This window comes from Tachypleus tridentatus, chromosome 1 (assembly GCF_004210375.1).
Source record: "Tachypleus tridentatus isolate NWPU-2018 chromosome 1, ASM421037v1, whole genome shotgun sequence".
Lineage (NCBI taxonomy): Eukaryota > Metazoa > Arthropoda > Merostomata > Xiphosura > Limulidae > Tachypleus > Tachypleus tridentatus.
The window spans coordinates 168,517,580-168,535,586 of NC_134825.1; the positions used below are offsets into that span (position 1 = coordinate 168,517,580).

An 18,007-nucleotide genomic window follows, 5' to 3' on the forward strand; every position below is an offset into this window, starting at 1 on the left:
ATTTGAATGAAAATTAATATGCATTTGGACTGTGGCTCAGTTAGAAGTGTTTAGTTTTGGAAGGTCAAGGTCTTGGCAGGGTCATTAAAATAAAAAAAAAATCCTTATTTGTTATAATATGCACAGATTTTGAAGACAATTTTGCTTTATAACTTAGTCAAAAATTATTATACTTTGATATAACTTGGTGAGCATAAGATGAACATTATTCGTCATTGTCCTGCTGAAAATGGTCCCTGACCTTTCATATCGTTGACCCTGTGGACACATTTTCCTACTTTGTTAGGGCTGTATATAACCAACACTGCATGACAGAGGTATGTACTTTATCAAATGTCCCTCTAGTTTGTATCTATAGAAATTACATTACTTGAAACTGTTATTTTGCACAAATAATATTTTTGTCCATTGAAACTTTAAATTCTTTTTGTTGGTAACCTTAATTCATCTCAGTATATTAAAACAGAAGTTTAGTTTAAATCATGCTATATTTGTTTGTTTCCTTTTCATGCAGAACTATAATAAAATATTCTTCATGTTTAATTTGCTGATTGTAGCAAGCATATGATCACCAAGGTTCACATAATTGCTACAGTATTAACATGTGATTTTCTTCACTCAGTTAACCAGTGTGGTGACATCTTTTGGTCAGCATCAGGTTTACTTAACCTTAGCATGTTTTGTTTGATAAAAGACAAGCTCTAGCATCCTGTGCTTACAAATTATGTCCAAGAAATTTAGGAAATATATCTCAAATTTTCAGAGGTACGTTCTACTATTAAAGAAAGCATCCGGAGTTACTGTTACATTCTTTCATGTATTGTTTGCTTGAAAAATTAGTAGAGATAACATGATATGTTAACTGCATTGATTACACAGATTTAAATTTTATAACAATAACAAACAAAACAAATCAAATAAACACAGCATAGCCATAGAAAACACTCAAATACTAAATAAAGAAACAAACATAAACAAATGCAAAATTAAAGAATCCTTCCTTATACAACAACTCAAGCCCAAAATAAACCAATACAAAGGAATACCTTTATACCTATATTAATAAATATAATCAAACATCTAAGCACGCCCTCTACATTCTTACACGCGATTACTAAACCCTTTTCAAACATGTGGTCAGCTATCGGCCAGTTCTTTCTTTCTTTCTTTGTGAACCTGACGATGACCGAAGAAGGTTGAAACATTGTTTGCTCCTCTATATAAAAAATTTTCTCATCTCAAGCCAACAGTTTTTACATATATATGTAACTTTTTCAACATTTTGTGGTGTATGTATGTGTATTTATATATACATATGTTGTATGATATTATTACCTTCTACTGAGGAGTGATTGTAAATATATATGGTTTCCATATAGTTCAATGACATTACATGATATATTTATTATATGTAATATTTTATTGTAGTGTATATGATTTTTTAAGTTTTTATTGCAGTTGATGAAAATGATTAATCTTAATTTATTCTGAATAGAATAAGAATTTTCCCTTTCCTTACTTCCCCAGTAATTGCTCAAGATAAATATATATTAAGTTTATAAAACATCTTTTTGTCTAGGCTGTTGACAACAACAGTCCTGCATTTGAAGCAGGACTTCAACCAGGAGACTTGATAACACATCTTAATGGTAAACCTGTGAAAGGACTACTTCATCCTCAGGTCCTCCATCTCATCTTGGCTAGTGGAGATTGTCTTAACATTCGAACTACACCCTTAGAAAACACCACCATCCAAAGCGGAAGAAAGAAACGACATCCTTCCTTCATTAAAATGATAAGACCAACTGCTCGAAGACGTATTGGGCAGGTAAAGAAGGACAGTCTGTCTGAAAGGAAAAGGAAAACTTCACTTCTTCGACGGTTGAACAGTAAAAAAGCAGGTACTGACTTTCATCAATTGGCACTTATTTCTCCTACATTGACTAGTCAGAGTTGGAGTTTTCAGCCTATACGCCAAGGTACTGTAGCTGAAAATGCTCTGATATCTCCAACATGTAAAGTAACTAGGACCCCTCTAAGTAATCGGCTTTGTTCAGCTTTTGACAGAAGTCATTCACTTGGGATTAATTCTCCAGAAAGTAGTTATCTTAGCTCAAGTGCACCAAATTCTCCAGGTTTTCTTCTCATTCCTCTCACTGCCCTAGGCCTAGCTCTCTACATGGCTTAAAACACAAGTTGACTCAGACATTCTGTTCACCCCGTCGAAAATCTGTGGGTCACATTCCTCTGTCTCCTCTTGCCTTAACTCGTTCTTCATCCTCACTTCCTTCAACTTCACCAGATCGTTCACCATCTCCATTGGCTTTTCTTTTGACTCATCAACCTGGCAGTTCACAGACAACTCAGAGCTTTCCAGTACAGAAAGGATTCTCTTTGACCACCCTGAACCACATTACTTCTCGCAGGAAGCCTGTTATGAAACCTAAAAATGCAGAGTCAGGACCTCTATTATCGTGGCAGCCTGTCTCTCCTGACGACTGCATCCAAAACCTGCTGAAGGAAGGGCAAGCCGAAAGTCTGTTTCTGAACAGACTTCTTCAGCAGTTCTTTCATTTCCACTTCATGCTAATTCTCGAGATGTTTCTTCTCCTTTTCCCGTTACTTCTCACATGAGTAAACTTGCAATAGCAAACTCCACACCAAAACATATTTCTAAAGTTTTCACAACTGAGCCTTTTGTGACAAGAGCTGAGAATATTTGTATACCCTTCAGGCGTACATCCCATGACTCAGTTACAGATAGAGTCTGTAACCAAGTAAGAAGGCCTTTCAACTCGGACAGTTTCTCCCAGTGTGTAGCAGCTATCCGAGTTGAAAATAATTCATCATGTAGTTTAGAGAAAAACAAATGTAATAAAGCTAATGTCTCAGATGTGTATCAGATGAATTCAGCAGCTGTGAAAAATGATAATGGTGAAAACTTGCCTAGTGGGTTACACTTTAAAGTTGAAATAAACAGAGACAGAGCACATTCCAGTTTGTAAAACAAAACAAAAAACTGTTCTAACTGAGCAGACAGTTGAATAAGATCATCCCTTCAAAAGAATCTACTCACAATATGCCGTTCAGAACCTCAAGATCTGATATCAAGCAATATAAAGTTTGGATCAGGAGCTTGTAATCCTGACTCTTTAATGTGGAAAAAAAGTCATTGTACTTTTAACAAAAATAATGATTGAACTGGTTATCATGAAGAAAAGGAAATGTATTTAATGTAGAATGTTGATCTATTTTGTTTTTGTCGGGTTTTTTAAAAGAATCGGAAATGTCATAATTTATGATATTAATGTTTCCAGAAGTCCATTTCTGTGATATGTATTGTTCAAAGTTGTTTCAACAGTTCAGTTACATTTTTTTTAAATTATACAACTGAAACTGAAGCCTGTTAGTACAAACAACATCACTCAGATTTATGGAAGCTGTTGGTTTAATTTTTCGAACTTGCTTACAGTGTGAAATCAAATAACCTGAACCCTTACAGATCAGAATGTAACACTTGATACTTACTTCGCATGAAATTCTTACAAAAAAAAAAGGTTGTGACTGTTTTCATTCGAACAAATTTTATACTGTGTAAATTTCATTGTTTAGTTTTCAGGTTTTACGTCAAATACTGTATTGTAATTTCATGTAAATACACTTACCTAGAGTTTTGCACAATAGATTTTATGGAAAGAAGTCATAGTGCATCTAATATTTTTGTATCTACGGATATATAGTTGGAGCTATTTTGTGTGATAATCTGGTCTTTTTGTTTCTTTCAAGAAAATATATTTGGTCAAATAGGAAATTAGCAAAAAAAGAATAGGGTGTAAAAATATACTATTCTTCTGTAAAGATAAAAATGCAGTGTATTTAGTATTTGTTTTTTAAGACTTGTAAATCATATAACTTGTAAACGTAATAATTTTAAATACATCATTATTTCTAAAACAAAATAATGTTTTAGTAATTAAAAAGAAAACCAGAAAAATTCGCAATGTATTTTCATAGCGTGCTGTACACGTGTATAGGGGAATTTTCAAATGATTAGGCTTAAGTTTACTGTTTCAGTAACTAGTATAAGCCATCTTGTGATGATAATGTTCGGTAATTATTGGACTGGAATCAAATACCAAAGGAAATGTATTTTGTTATACCCTAGCTTGTATATGCTTGATAAGCTAGAACACTAAACAATTCAGATTTACAATTGCTATTTCACCAGCCTTCATCAACGAGTTGTTGTTCAACTCTCACATCAGACTCCTGCTGTCAGCTACTTATTCTTTCTTTGTTTTGCACTTTCTATAATCTAGTTTTTGAGATGTGAGAAGATACAGAAATCTTTGGTTATCTTTATTAAAACCTTCATGATGAGCAAGCCACTAATCTCAAAGTGTTTGTCATTGTCTGTAAAGATGACGTTTTTAAGTTTAATATCAGTTAAAGCGAGTTGTAACATATAGCGTTTTAAATTCGTTCTTTTTTAGGCTTAACAGTTGTTTTTAAGAGAAAAAGTAGAAAATGAAGTTTGATGTTCACTAACTTCATAACATTTATTCACTAAGTCATTTGTAATCGTTTAGTATTTTTAATAATTTGAAAAAAACTGTTCTTCATTTCTGTCGAAAAAGCAAAAGACGAATTTCGCAATGTTCACTCGATAAAGTTTTTCATCTTCCAAGAATAAGCATAACGTTACAGAAGTAATGTTGCGTATAGGAGTTGAAAGTAAAGTTTTAGTAACAAGAAAGATACATATCTATATACATACATATAACTTTTTATTCGACATAAACGTAATGATTTTCTTTAAGTTACCTGGATTTACTTTCCAGGCGATGTACATTTTCGATATTAACGATCCATATTTAAGTAATTTTTCAAAAATTTCATAAGCCTAATTTTTTCAGAAACTGGGAATTAACGTTAACTGGATAGATCGCATATAGCGTGTTTTGTAGCTTTTCTCTGAAATAAACGTACTTGCTTTTGCGTGTGATGTTTATAGGCCTAATTGGTTTTACATTAGGAGAGTTATCTGGAAAGATATGATCTTTGAAAAGTGATTAAGAATTTCTTTTGTCGTACGTGATACCCCAGAGTACATTTCAAAACATTATGAAATTTGTTTTATAACAGTTTTGGAATTTTTCAGTAGCTCCATACCAGTTTTATGAAACGTAACGGTAAACTCCTTGTCGCTATACTTACGTTCATTGAATGTTACTGTGTGAAAATGGATTGTTTAAAAGTTGTTGAACATAGTATCGTTTTTTTGTGTGTGTGGTGTGTGTGAACAATCACATTTCGGAATTGTAAATGTGCATGGTGTGATATATTATTGCGTGAATTTAGACGTACGTGTAACAAATAAATACTCTTTTGTCATATCAGATTGTTTTATTACGCAGTGTGTTTCGGAGAGACAAATAGCGATTACCACAAAATATTTAATCAAAAATTAGGGTGCAAATATTGATTTTAAGACCCGTAATTCGTCTTTCCTTCTCGAAAGAACAGGTGGATAAAACACACGACTCGTAATCCGAGAGTCGCGGGTTCGAACATGTCCTTTCAACCTTGGAGGCAGGGGAGTAGATTCTGGGGGGATGGGGTTTATACAATCCCTCTTCATTTTAGGTGAAAGTATGGTGCATATAATCATCCTCCCTGCAGTTTGGTATGTTAAATTGTTTTATTGCATCACAGGCCTACAAATTGTGTGTTTGTTCTTGTGATTCTTGTGTTCTTACCTAATTACTATACTTATGGTTGGTTGTCTTGATTTATACCTTCTCTGTTCTGTACTTGTGGTTGGTTATCTTGGTTAATTACTTTTTTTTTTTTCCTGTACTTGTGCTTGGTTGTCTTGGTTTATTACTTTTCTTTCCTGTACTTGTGCTTGGTTGTCTTGATTTATACCTTCCTTCCTGTACTTGTGGTTGGTTGTCTTGATTTATTACCTTTTCTTTCCTCTACTTGTGGTTGGTTGTCTTGACTTTTTATACTTTCTTTTTTTTGTACTTGTGCTTGGTTGTCTTGGTTTATTACTTTTCTTTCCTGTACTTGTGGTTGGTTGTCTTGGTTTATACCTTTTAGGTTTATACCTTCCTCCCTGCAGTTTGGTATGTTGACTTGTGCTTTGTTGTCTTTGTGTGTTAGTTTTCTTTCCTGTACTTGTTGGTTGGTTGTCTTGATTTATACTTTCTCTTTTCTGAACTTGTGGTTGGTTGTCTTGGTTTATTACCTTTTTTTTTTTTCCTGTACTTGTGGTTGGTTGTCTTGGTTTATTACTTTCTCTTTCCTGTACTTGTGGTTGGTTGTCTTGATTTATAACTTCTCTGTTCTCTACTTGTGGTTGGTTGTCTTGATTTATACTTTCTCTTTTTTTGTACTTGAGCTTGGTTGTCTTGGTTTATTAGTTTTCTTTCCTGTACTTGTGGTTGGGTGTCTTGTTTATACCTTCTCTTTCCTGTAATTGTGTTTGGTTGTCTTGAATTATATCTTCTTTTTCCTCAAATAATGGTTGGTTATATTGATTTATACCTTCTCTTTTCTATACTTGTGGTTGGTGTTCTTCATTTATACCTTCTCTTTCCTGTACTTGTGGTTGGTTGTCTTCGTTTAGTACTTTTTAATTCCTGTGCTTGTGGCTGGTTGTCTTGGTTTATTACTTTTGTTTCCTTGTACTTGTGGTTGGTTGTCTTGATTTAAACCTTCTCTTTCCTTTACTTGTGGTTGGTTGTCTTAATTTATCCTTCTCTTTTCTGTACTTGTGGTTGGTTGTCTTGATTTATACCTTCTCTTTCCTGTACTTGTGGTTGGTTGTCTTGATTTATACCTTTTCTTTCCTGTACTTGTGGTTGGTTGTCTTGATTTATACTTTTCTTTCCTGTACTTGTGGTTGGTTGTCTTGATTTATACTTTTTTTTTGTAATGTACTTGTGGTTTGTTGTCTTGGTTTATTACTTTTCTTTCCTGTACTTGTGGTTGGTTGTCGTGATTTACACTTTCTCTGTTCTGAACTTGTAGTTGGTTGTGTTGGTTTAGTACTTTTCTTTCCTGAACTTGTGGTTGGTTGTCTCGGTTTATACTTTCTCATTCCTGTAAATTTTAGTTGTTTGTCTTGATTTATATTTTCTCAGTTCTGTTCATGTGGTTGGTTGTCTTGATTTATGTTTTCTCTGTTCTGTACTTGTGGTTGGTTGTCTTGATTTATTTTCTCTTTTCTGTACTTGTGGTTGGTTGTCTTGGTTTATACCTTCTCTTTCCTGTACTTGTGGTTGGTTGTTTTGATTTATACCTTCTATTTTCTGTATTTGTGGTTGGTTATTTTGATTTATACCTTCGCTTTCCTGTATTTGTCGTTGGTGTTCTTGATTTTACCTTCTCTTTCATGTACTTGTGGTTGGTTGTCTTGGTTTAGTACTATTCATTCCTGTGCTTGTGGTTGGTTGTCTTGGTTTAGTACTATTCATTCCTGTGCTTGTGGTTGGTTGTCTTGATTTATTCCTTCTCTTTTCTGTACTTGTGGTTGGTTGTCTTGATTTAAACCTTCTCCTTCCTATACTTGTGGTTGGTTGTCTTGATTTAAACCTTCTCCTTCCTATACTTGTGGTTGGTTGTCTTCATTTATTCCTTCTCTTTTCTGTACTTGTGGTTGGTTGTCTTGATTTATACCTTCTCTTTCCTCTATTTGTGGTTGGTTGTTTTGATTTATACCTTTTCTTTCCTGTACTTGTGGTCGGTTGTCTTGATTTATTACTTTTTTTCCTGTACTTGTGGTTTGTTGTCTTGGTTTATTACTTTTCTTTCCTGTACTTGTGGTTGGTTGTCGTGATTTACACTTTCTCTGTTCTGAACTTGTAGTTGGTTGTGTTGGTTTAGTACTTTTCTTTCCTGTACTTGTGGTTGGTTGTCTCGGTTTATACTTTCTCATTCCTGTAAATTTTAGTTGTTTGTCTTGATTTATATTTTCTCAGTTCTGTTCATGTGGTTGGTTGTCTTGATTTGTGTTTTCTCTGTTCTGTACTTGTGGTTGGTTGTCTTGATTTGTGTTTTCTCTGTTCTGTACTTGTGGTTAGTTTTCTTGGTTTATACCTTCTCTTTCCTGCACTTGTGGTTGGTTGTTTTCATTTATACCTTCTATGTTCTGTATTTGTGGTTGGTTATTTTGATTTATACCTTCGCTTTCCTGTATTTGTCGTTGGTGTTCTTGATTTTACCTTCTCTTTCATGTACTTGTGGTTGGTTGTCTTGGTTTAGTACTTTTCATTCCTGTGCTTGTGGTTGGTTGTCTTGGTTTATTACTTTTCTTTCCTGTACTTGTGGTTGGTTGTCTTGATTTATTCCTTCTCTTTTCTGTACTTGTGGTTGGTTGTCTTGATTTATACCTTCTCTTTCCTATACTTGTGGTTGGTTGTCTTGATTTAAACCTTCTCCTTCCTATACTTGTGGTTGGTTGTCTTGGTTTATACCTTCTCTTTCCTGCACTTGTGGTTGGTTGTCGTGATTTACACTTTCTCTGTTCTGTACTTGTTGTTGGTTGTCTTGGTTTTTTACTTTTCATTCCTGTGCTTGTGGTTGGTTGTCTTGATTTATTCCTTCTCTTTTCTGTACTTGTGGTTGGTTGTCTTGATTTAAACCTTCTCTTTCCTGTACTTGTGGTTGGTTGTCGTGATTTACACTTTCTCTGTTCTGTACTTGTTGTTGGTTGTCTTGGTTTTTTACTTTTCATTCCTGTGCTTTGTGGTTGGTTGTCTTGATTTATTCCTTCTCTTTTCTGTACTTGTGGTTGGTTGTCTTGATTTAAACCTTCTCTTTCCTGTACTTCTGGTTGGTTGTCGTGATTTACACTTTCTCTGTTCTGTACTTGTTGTTGGTTGTCTTGGTTTAGTACTTTTCATTCCTGTGCTTGTGGTTGGTTGTCTTGATTTATTCCTTCTCTTTTCTGTACTTGTGGTTGGTTGTCTTGATTTAAACCTTCTCTTTCCTGTACTTCTGGTTGGTTGTCTTGATTTATTACTTTTCTTTCCTGTACTTGTGCTTGGTTTTCTTGGTTTATACCTTCTCTTTCCTGCACTTGTGGTTGGTTGTTTTCATTTATACCTTCTATGTTCTGTATTTGTGGTTGGTTGTCCTGATTTATACCTTCTCTTTCCTGTAGTTGTAGTTGTTGTCTTGGTTTATTACTTTTCTTTCCTGTACTTGTTGTTGGTTATCTTGATTTATAACTTTTCTTTCCTATACTTGTGGTTGGTTGTCGTGATTTACACTTTCTCTGTTCTGTACTTGTTGTTGGTTGTCTTGGTTTTTTACTTTTCTTTCCTGTACTTGTGCTTGGTTGTCTTGATTTATTGCTTTTCTTTCCTCTACTTGTGCTTAATTGTCTTGACTTTTTACTTTTCTTTTTTTTGTACTTGTGCTTGGTTGTCTTGGTTTATTAGTTTTCTTTCCTGTACTTGTGGTTGGGTGTCTTGTTTATACCTTCTCTTTCCTGTAATTGTGTTTGGTTGTCTTGAATTATATCTTCTTTTTTCCTCAAATAATGGTTGGTTGTCTTGATTTATACCTTCTCTTTTCTGTACTTGTGGTTGGTGTTCTTGATTTATACCTTCTCTTTCCTGTACTTGTGGTTGGTTGTCTTGGTTTAGTACTTTTAATTCCTGTGCTTGTGGCTGGTTGTCTTGGTTTATTACTTTTGTTTCCTGTACTTGTGGTTGGTTGTCTTGATTTATACCTTCTCTTGTCTATACTTGTGGTTGGTTGTCTTCATTTATTCCTTCTCTTTTCTGTACTTGTGGTTGGTTGTCTTGATTTATACCTTCTCTTTCCTCTATTTGTGGTTGGTTGTTTTGATTTATACCTTTTCTTTCCTGTACTTGTGGTCGGTTGTCTTGGATTGGTACTTTTCTTTCCTGTACTTGTTGTTGGTTGTCTTGATTTATTACTTTTTTTCCTGTACTTGTGGTTTGTTGTCTTGGTTTATTACTTTTCTTTCCTGTACTTGTGGTTGGTTATCTTGATTTATAACTTTTCTTTCCTATACTTGTGGTTGGTTGTCGTGATTTACACTTTCTCTGTTCTGTACTTGTTGTTGGTTGTCTTGGTTTTTTACTTTTCTTTCCTGTACTTGTGGTTGGTTGTCTTGGTTTATACTTTCTTTTTCCTGTAATTGTGGTTGGTTGTCTTGATTTATTACTTTTCTTTCCCGTACTTGTGCTTGGGGTTCTTGGTTTAAACCTTCTCTTTCCTGTACTTGTGGTTGGTTGTCTTGATTTATACCTTTTCTTTCCTGTACTTGTGGTTCGTTGTCGTGATTTACACCTTCTCATTCCTGTACTTGTGTTTGGTTGTCTTGATTTATACCTTCTCTTTCATGTACTTGTGGTTGGTTGTCTTGGTTTAGTACTTTTCATTCCTGTGCTTGTGGTTGGTTGTCTTGGTTTATTACTTTTCTTTCCTGTACTTGTGGTTGGTTGTCTTGATTTATACATTCTCTTTCCTGTATTTGTGGTTGGTTGTCTTGATTTATACATTCTCGTTCCTGTATTTGTGGTTTGTTGTCTTGATTTATACCTTCTCTGTTCTGTACTTGTGGTTGGTTGTCTTGATTTATACCTTCTCTTTCCTGTAGTTGTGGTTGGGTGTCTTCGTTTATACTTTCTCTTTCCTGTAATTGTGTTTGGTTGTCTTGAATTATACCTTCTTTTCCTCTATTTGTGGTTCGTTATTTTGATTTATACCTTCTCTTTCCTGTACTTGTGGTTGTTTGCCTTGGTTTATAACTTTTGTTTCCTATACTTGTGGTTGGTTGTCGTGATTTACACCTTCTCTGTTCTGTACTTGTTGTTGGTTGTCTTGATTTATACTTTCTTTTCCCGTACTTGTGGTTGGTTGTCTTGATTTATTACTTTTCTTTCCTGTACTTGTGCTTGGGGTTCTTGGTTTATACCTTCTCTTTCATGTACTTGTGGTTGTTTGCCTTGGTTTATTACTTTTCTTTCATATAGTTGTGGTTGGTTGTCTTGACTTATTACCTTTCTTTCCTGTACTTGTGGTTGATTGTCTTGATTTATATCTTCTCTTTTCTGTACTTGTAGTTGGTTGTCTTGATTTATTACTTTTATTTCCTGTACATGTGGTTGGTTGTCTTGATTTATTACCTTTCTTTCCTGTACTTGTGGTTGGTTGTCTTGATTTATTACTTTTCTTTCCTGTACTTGTGCTTGGTTTTCTTGGTTTATACCTTCTCTTTCCTGCACTTGTGGTTGGTTGTTTTCATTTATATCTTCTATGTTCTGTATTTGTGGTTGGTTGTCTTGATTTATACCTTCTCTTTCCTGTAGTTGTAGTTGTTGTCTTGGTTTATTACTTTTCTTTCCTGAACTTGTGGTTGGTTGTCTTGGTTTATTACTTTTCTTTCCTGTAATTGTGTTTGGTTGTCTTGAATTATACCTTCTTTTTCCTCTATTTGTGGTTGGTTATTTTGATTTATACCTTCGCTTTCCTGTATTTGTCGTTGGTGTTCTTGATTTTACCTTCTCTTTCATGTACTTGTGGTTGGTTGTCTTGGTTTAGTACTATTCATTCCTGTGCTTGTGGTTGGTTGTCTTGATTTATTCCTTCTCTTTTCTGTACTTGTGGTTGGTTGTCTTGATTTAAACCTTCTCTTTCCTGTACTTGTGGTTGGTTGTCTTGATTTATTACTTTTTTTTCCTGTACTTGTGGTTGGTTTTCTTGGTTTATACCTTCTCTTTCCTGCACTTGTGGTTGGTTGTCGTGATTTACACTTTCTCTGTTCTGTACTTGTTGTTGGTTGTCTTGGTTTTTACTTTTCATTCCTGTGCTTGTGGTTGGTTGTCTTGATTTATTCCTTCTCTTTTCTGTACTTGTGGTTGGTTGTCTTGATTTAAACCTTCTCTTTCCTGTACTTCTGGTTGGTGGTCTTGATTTATTACTTTTTTCCTGTACTTGTGCTTGGTTTTCTTGGTTTATACCTTCTCTTTCCTGCACTTGTGGTTGGTTGTCGTGATTTACACTTTCTCTGTTCTGTACTTGTTGTTGGTTGTCTTGGTTTTTTACTTTTCATTCCTGTGCTTGTGGTTGGTTGTCTTGATTTATTCCTTCTCTTTTCTGTACTTGTGGTTGGTTGTCTTGATTTAAACCTTCTCTTTCCTGTACTTGTGGTTGGTTGTCGTGATTTACACTTTCTCTGTTCTGTACTTGTTGTTGGTTGTCTTGGTTTAGTACTTTTCATTCCTGTGCTTGTGGTTGGTTGTCTTGATTTATTCCTTCTCTTTTCTGTACTTGTGGTTGGTTGTCTTGATTTAAACCTTCTCTTTCCTGTACTTCTGGTTGGTTGTCTTGATTTATTACTTTTCTTTCCTGTACTTGTGCTTGGTTTTCTTGGTTTATACCTTCTCTTTCCTGCACTTGTGGTTGGTTGTTTTCATTTATACCTTCTATGTTCTGTATTTGTGGTTGGTTGTCCTGATTTATACCTTCTCCTTCCTATACTTGTGGTTGGTTGTCTTGGTTTATTACTTTTCTTTCCTGTACTTGTTGTTGGTAGTCTTGATTTATTACTTTTTTTCCTGTACTTGTGGTTTGTTGTCTTGGTTTATTACTTTTCTTTCCTGTACTTGTTGTTGGTTATCTTGATTTATAACTTTTCTTTCCTATACTTGTGGTTGGTTGTCGTGATTTACACTTTCTCTGTTCTGTACTTGTTGTTGGTTGTCTTGGTTTTTTACTTTTCTTTCCTGTACTTGTGGTTGGTTGTCTTGGTTTATACTTTCTTTTTCCTGTAATTGTGGTTGGTTGTCTTGATTTATTACTTTTCTTTCCCGTACTTGTGCTTGGGGTTCTTGGTTTAAACCTTCTCTTTCCTGTACTTGTGGTTGGTTGTCTTGATTTATACCTTTTCTTTCCTGTACTTGTGGTTCGTTGTCGTGATTTACACCTTCTCATTCCTGTACTTGTGTTTGGTTGTCTTGATTTATACCTTCTCTTTCATGTACTTGTTGTTGGTTGTCTTGGTTTAGTACTTTTCATTCCTGTGCTTGTGGTTGGTTGTCTTGGTTTATTACTTTTCTTTCCTGTACTTGTGGTTGGTTGTCTTGATTTATACATTCTCTTTCCTGTATTTGTGGTTGGTTGTCTTGATTTATACATTCTCGTTCCTGTATTTGTGGTTTGTTGTCTTGATTTATACCTTCTCTGTTCTGTACTTGTGGTTGGTTGTCTTGATTTATACCTTCTCTTTCCTGTAGTTGTGGTTGGGTGTCTTCGTTTATACTTTCTCTTTCCTGTAATTGTGTTTGGTTGTCTTGAATTATACCTTCTTTTCCTCTATTTGTGGTTCGTTATTTTGATTTATACCTTCTCTTTCCTGTACTTGTGGTTGTTTGCCTTGGTTTATAACTTTTGTTTCCTATACTTGTGGTTGGTTGTCGTGATTTACACCTTCTCTGTTCTGTACTTGTTGTTGGTTGTCTTGATTTATACTTTCTTTTCCCGTACTTGTGGTTGGTTGTCTTGATTTATTACTTTTCTTTCCTGTACTTGTGCTTGGGGTTCTTGGTTTATACCTTCTCTTTCATGTACTTGTGGTTGTTTGCCTTGGTTTATTACTTTTCTTTCATATAGTTGTGGTTGGTTGTCTTGACTTATTACCTTTCTTTCCTGTACTTGTGGTTGATTGTCTTGATTTATATCTTCTCTTTTCTGTACTTGTAGTTGGTTGTCTTGATTTATTACTTTTATTTCCTGTACATGTGGTTGGTTGTCTTGATTTATTACCTTTCTTTCCTGTACTTGTGGTTGGTTGTCTTGATTTATTACTTCTCTTTCCTGCACTTGTGGTTGGTTGTTTTCATTTATACCTTCTATGTTCTGTATTTGTGGTTGGTTGTCTTGATTTATACCTTCTCTTTCCTGTAGTTGTAGTTGGTTGTCTTGGTTTATAACTTTTCTTCCCTGAACTTGTGGTTGGTTGTCTTGATTTATTGCTTTTCTTTCCTGTAATTGTGGTCGGTTGTCTTGGTTTATTACTTTTTTTCCTGTACTTGTGGTTGGTTGTCTTGGTTTATTACTTTTCTTTCCTGTAGTTGTGCTTGGTTGTCCTGGTTTATTACTTTTCTTTCCTGTACTTGTGGTTGGTTGTCTTGGTTTATTCTTTCTCTTTCGTTTGTTTCAAGTTTTTTATCCTCTTTTTATTCTGAAATGAACAAATACTAATAGTTTGCAAGAATTGTAAGTTGTTGTACATGTCACAGTAGTATTCCTTCCAAATAACAATATTTACGTGATGAAAATATCCATTTTGAAAATAAAGTTAGTTAATAAACAAATATTCTTAGCCTAAAATCTGAAGTCTTATACTATAAATTTAAAGCGCAAAACTATCTCACTGGATTACATACTTGTTAACTGTACCTGTTCTTTATAATTTGCCAAAGTCAAAAACTTTTCCTTAATAACTTGATACAGAGGCATACTGTTAATGACAGGATAAAATGTTATATTGTCCAAAATTCCAGCACGACAAAGATAATTGTGTGATTTATGAACTTCAAGAGCGTAATGTGGTTTGTACAGTTTTTGTTTTATTATTTAAGTGAAGAAACATTCTGTGGTTATATTATATCAAATATATTTAGGGTGTTTGATTTACGTTTTGTTGATGGTACTTTTAAGATTTGAGCACGACATGCTTGAACACTTGGATATACAATATTTATAATTACACTGGGTTGTAGGTACATTATCAAATCATCATCATGTTTCTCACATATGTCCGGGGAAGACAAGAGTACTTAATCTGAAGAAATAGACAATTAAAGTTTAAAGGTCATTATCCAGACCACCACGTCCTGGTAAAGACAAGGCAATGATTACACATATTATTTACTGATGAAAAAGGTTTCTAACTTCTAATATTTACAATGATCATCAGGATTAATCTATTTTCTGGTCTTTCAAGTTTTCAAAAAACCTATAAATCTAAATATATAATCCCATGTGACAATTCTCAATCTAATATTGAAGTTTTATGAATATATGATGTGGTAAGGGAAACAAGAGTCTTGTTTAAAGTTTATGATTTTTACTTAAGTATATTACTGTTTGTGTTGTTTTTTTTTAACAGCAAAACCACATCGGGCTTTCTGCTGAGCCCACCTTGCATTGCTGTTAACACGTCTGTATGAAAACGTTTTACACAATACAACACACGTAAACATAAAATTTGTGTCTTATAAGTTTGTGAATTAACCAACACATATTATAAATAGCTGGTTAAAACGATGCAAGTTTTATAAAAAGTGAGTAATGTTTGAAAGTGTAAAGTATGTGATATATCTGAATACTTTGTTTATTATAAATTAAAATTAAAATCATTACATATCGAATTTTCGAACAGAGGAAACTTAATCAATAACTGTAATTGTAAAGAGTATAAATGTAATGAAGTTATTTGTAAAATACAATGTAACCCTCTTTTACCAACGTGATCCCAAGATCGAGTCCTCTGACGTTGATGATGTCATCATGAGATGCCACTTAGCAACATCGTCATTTCTTGAAGAAATATCTGTTTCCATAGTAATATTTTAACTACTAGCTGCATTGTTTCTATGCATCTTTGGATTTTTTAACAAAGATACGTATGTATTTATTACCATAAACACATTGTGCTCAATAAAGTATTAACCCTTTTTATATTTCTTCTGATGTCAGGGACAGCTCTAGCTGTAAAATGTTTCATAAGATTACACTTTATTTTGAAACCCAAGCAATAACTTAAAAATGCACATACATATAATAGGTTTACAATCATGTTTGGCATGATATGAAGCGTCAGTGAGAAATACATCAACCCTGAAATTACCGAGAAAGAAGGTGAGAAACTGATAAGAAGAATATACATATATTTGCCTCATACTTAAGAAATTATGATATCGAAATAATGTTGTATGTAGACGTGGAGTTTCAATAGATCCTGTTAAAATAGTAGTGGAAAAACACCGGTCTCAATCTGTGATATTAAGAAAGAAGACAGGGCTTTCTTAGTTTTGCATCATATTACCAAAACATAGTGATCGTCTTATCCAAAAGGCCCAGCATGGCCAGGTGAGTTAAGGCGTTAGACTCGTAATCTGAGGGTCGCAGGTTCGAATCTCCGTCGCATCAAACATGATCGCCATTTCTGCCGTGGCGGCGTTATAATGTGTCGGTTGATCCCACTATTCGTTTGTAAGAAAGTAGTTCAAGAGTAGGAGGTGGGTGATGATGACTAGTTGCCTTCCCTCTACTCTTACACTGCTAAATTAGAGACAGCTAGCGCAGATAGCCCTCGAGTAGTTTTGCGCGAAATTCAAAACAAAGAAACAACCTTATCCAAAATTGCAGTACTATTCTATGCTAAAGTTGAGATGCTTTCTAACTACTCACTGTGGAGATAATTACAACGAGATGACTTCACTTGTTGAACTTCTAACTGTTGTATATGTACTTAGACAACATAACTCGACCCTTCCAGCTACAACCTATCGTATATACTTTCAACAACACTACACGACTCTTCCAACTATTTATTGTTATATATACTTACGACAACATGATTTGATACACGAAAACACCCACAATAAACATTTATTTCATAAATATAACAATCTCAACCAATATTCGTGACCCATTAAACAAACTCACCAGACAACCAACATAACACAAAAACCAGGTACAACACAGAGAGAGATATCAGTTTATTCTTCATTCTCACAAACAAAATATGTAAAAATATGTACTGTAGTTGCTGAGATGTCCCTCCCCCAACATAGGAAAGAAAGTGGACCAGCCAGGATATCTACAGTTAAAATGTCATTTTACACCCAACGTAGTGACCCGCACTTTCAAGATGGGAAAAGAGTGTACCTAGTTTATGTGTTATTTCACTGGTGTGTTCCTCCAAGAAGAGAAGTCACACTCCAACGACATCTTGTGGACACTTTCCGAGGATTGCTCGTCTAGGTTCCTCCACCAAGTCAATGTGAGATTCTCAATGAGATTCCCGTTATTATGTGTTTTTAGGTAAGATATCGTATCAAAGTTGATGTTTCCTTACACTGAAAATATATTTCCGATAGATATTTTACTCTCCTCACACTTCTGGTACTTCTTTTCTGTCAACTTTGAAGATTGTGTTCTACAGTAAATAGGAAGCCAGCTGCCAACTTTGACAGTAGAGTATGTTTCAATGAAGCGTTGTGCTTGCTTATTTACATGCTACAACGCAGATGAACCATTGTTGAAACGTGTGGTAGATGAGAATTTCAAGGCTAGTGGAACCAAAGATATTTTCGCATATTGAAGGCTTCACTGAACAATAATAGCTGTTATGTGAAAACAAAAAGATATTCTATCGAAAATAGTACGAAACTAAATATTTTAGACTAGGTACAATAATTTGGTATAATTTTCTGTGTGTGTATAATTTTAAATATTTTTCAAAACGATGCCAAACGAAACATTTTGCTATTATATTATCCTTCCAAAATAAAGTTTGCATCAGCCAAGCAAACATTTCCAATGCTCTGAATTCATCCAATTAATGTGGCAGACAAACAGAAATCTCTTTTCTCCTTCGTCTCTTATAGTTTCCATTAACACTTGAACCAGTAATTTCAAGTTATCTCAGATAATTATGCTGCAGTATTTTTGGTAGAATTCTGTAAATCAAAACAAACCATTAACTATGAATACAACTATGTAAACAAAACTCAACATTTAACATAACAAATAATAATGTAATAATATCTAAAATCAATATATAAATAAAATCAGGACTAGTAACTTTATATCAAGTACAAAATATCTGAATAAAAATATTAATAAATAATTTGTTGAAAAATATATTGTGAAATAAACATTGTTATACTTACAATAACTGTACAATAACTGATGTACCATATGGGGAATGAATTATATTAAAATATATAGC

The 18,007-nt window shown here is 34.1% G+C and overlaps 1 pseudogene across 1 annotated transcript in view; it reads left to right on the top strand.

The window, feature by feature from the left end:
- The window catches only part of LOC143230013 (microtubule-associated serine/threonine-protein kinase 2-like), a 34,075-nt pseudogene extending 28,684 nt beyond the window's left edge, over positions 1-5,391 (top strand). The window contains exon 18 of the transcript XR_013016184.1: positions 1,580-5,391. The product of XR_013016184.1 is annotated as a microtubule-associated serine/threonine-protein kinase 2-like (transcript). The remainder of the gene's footprint in view (positions 1-1,579) is intronic.
- Positions 5,392-18,007: the final 12,616 nt, after the last annotated feature.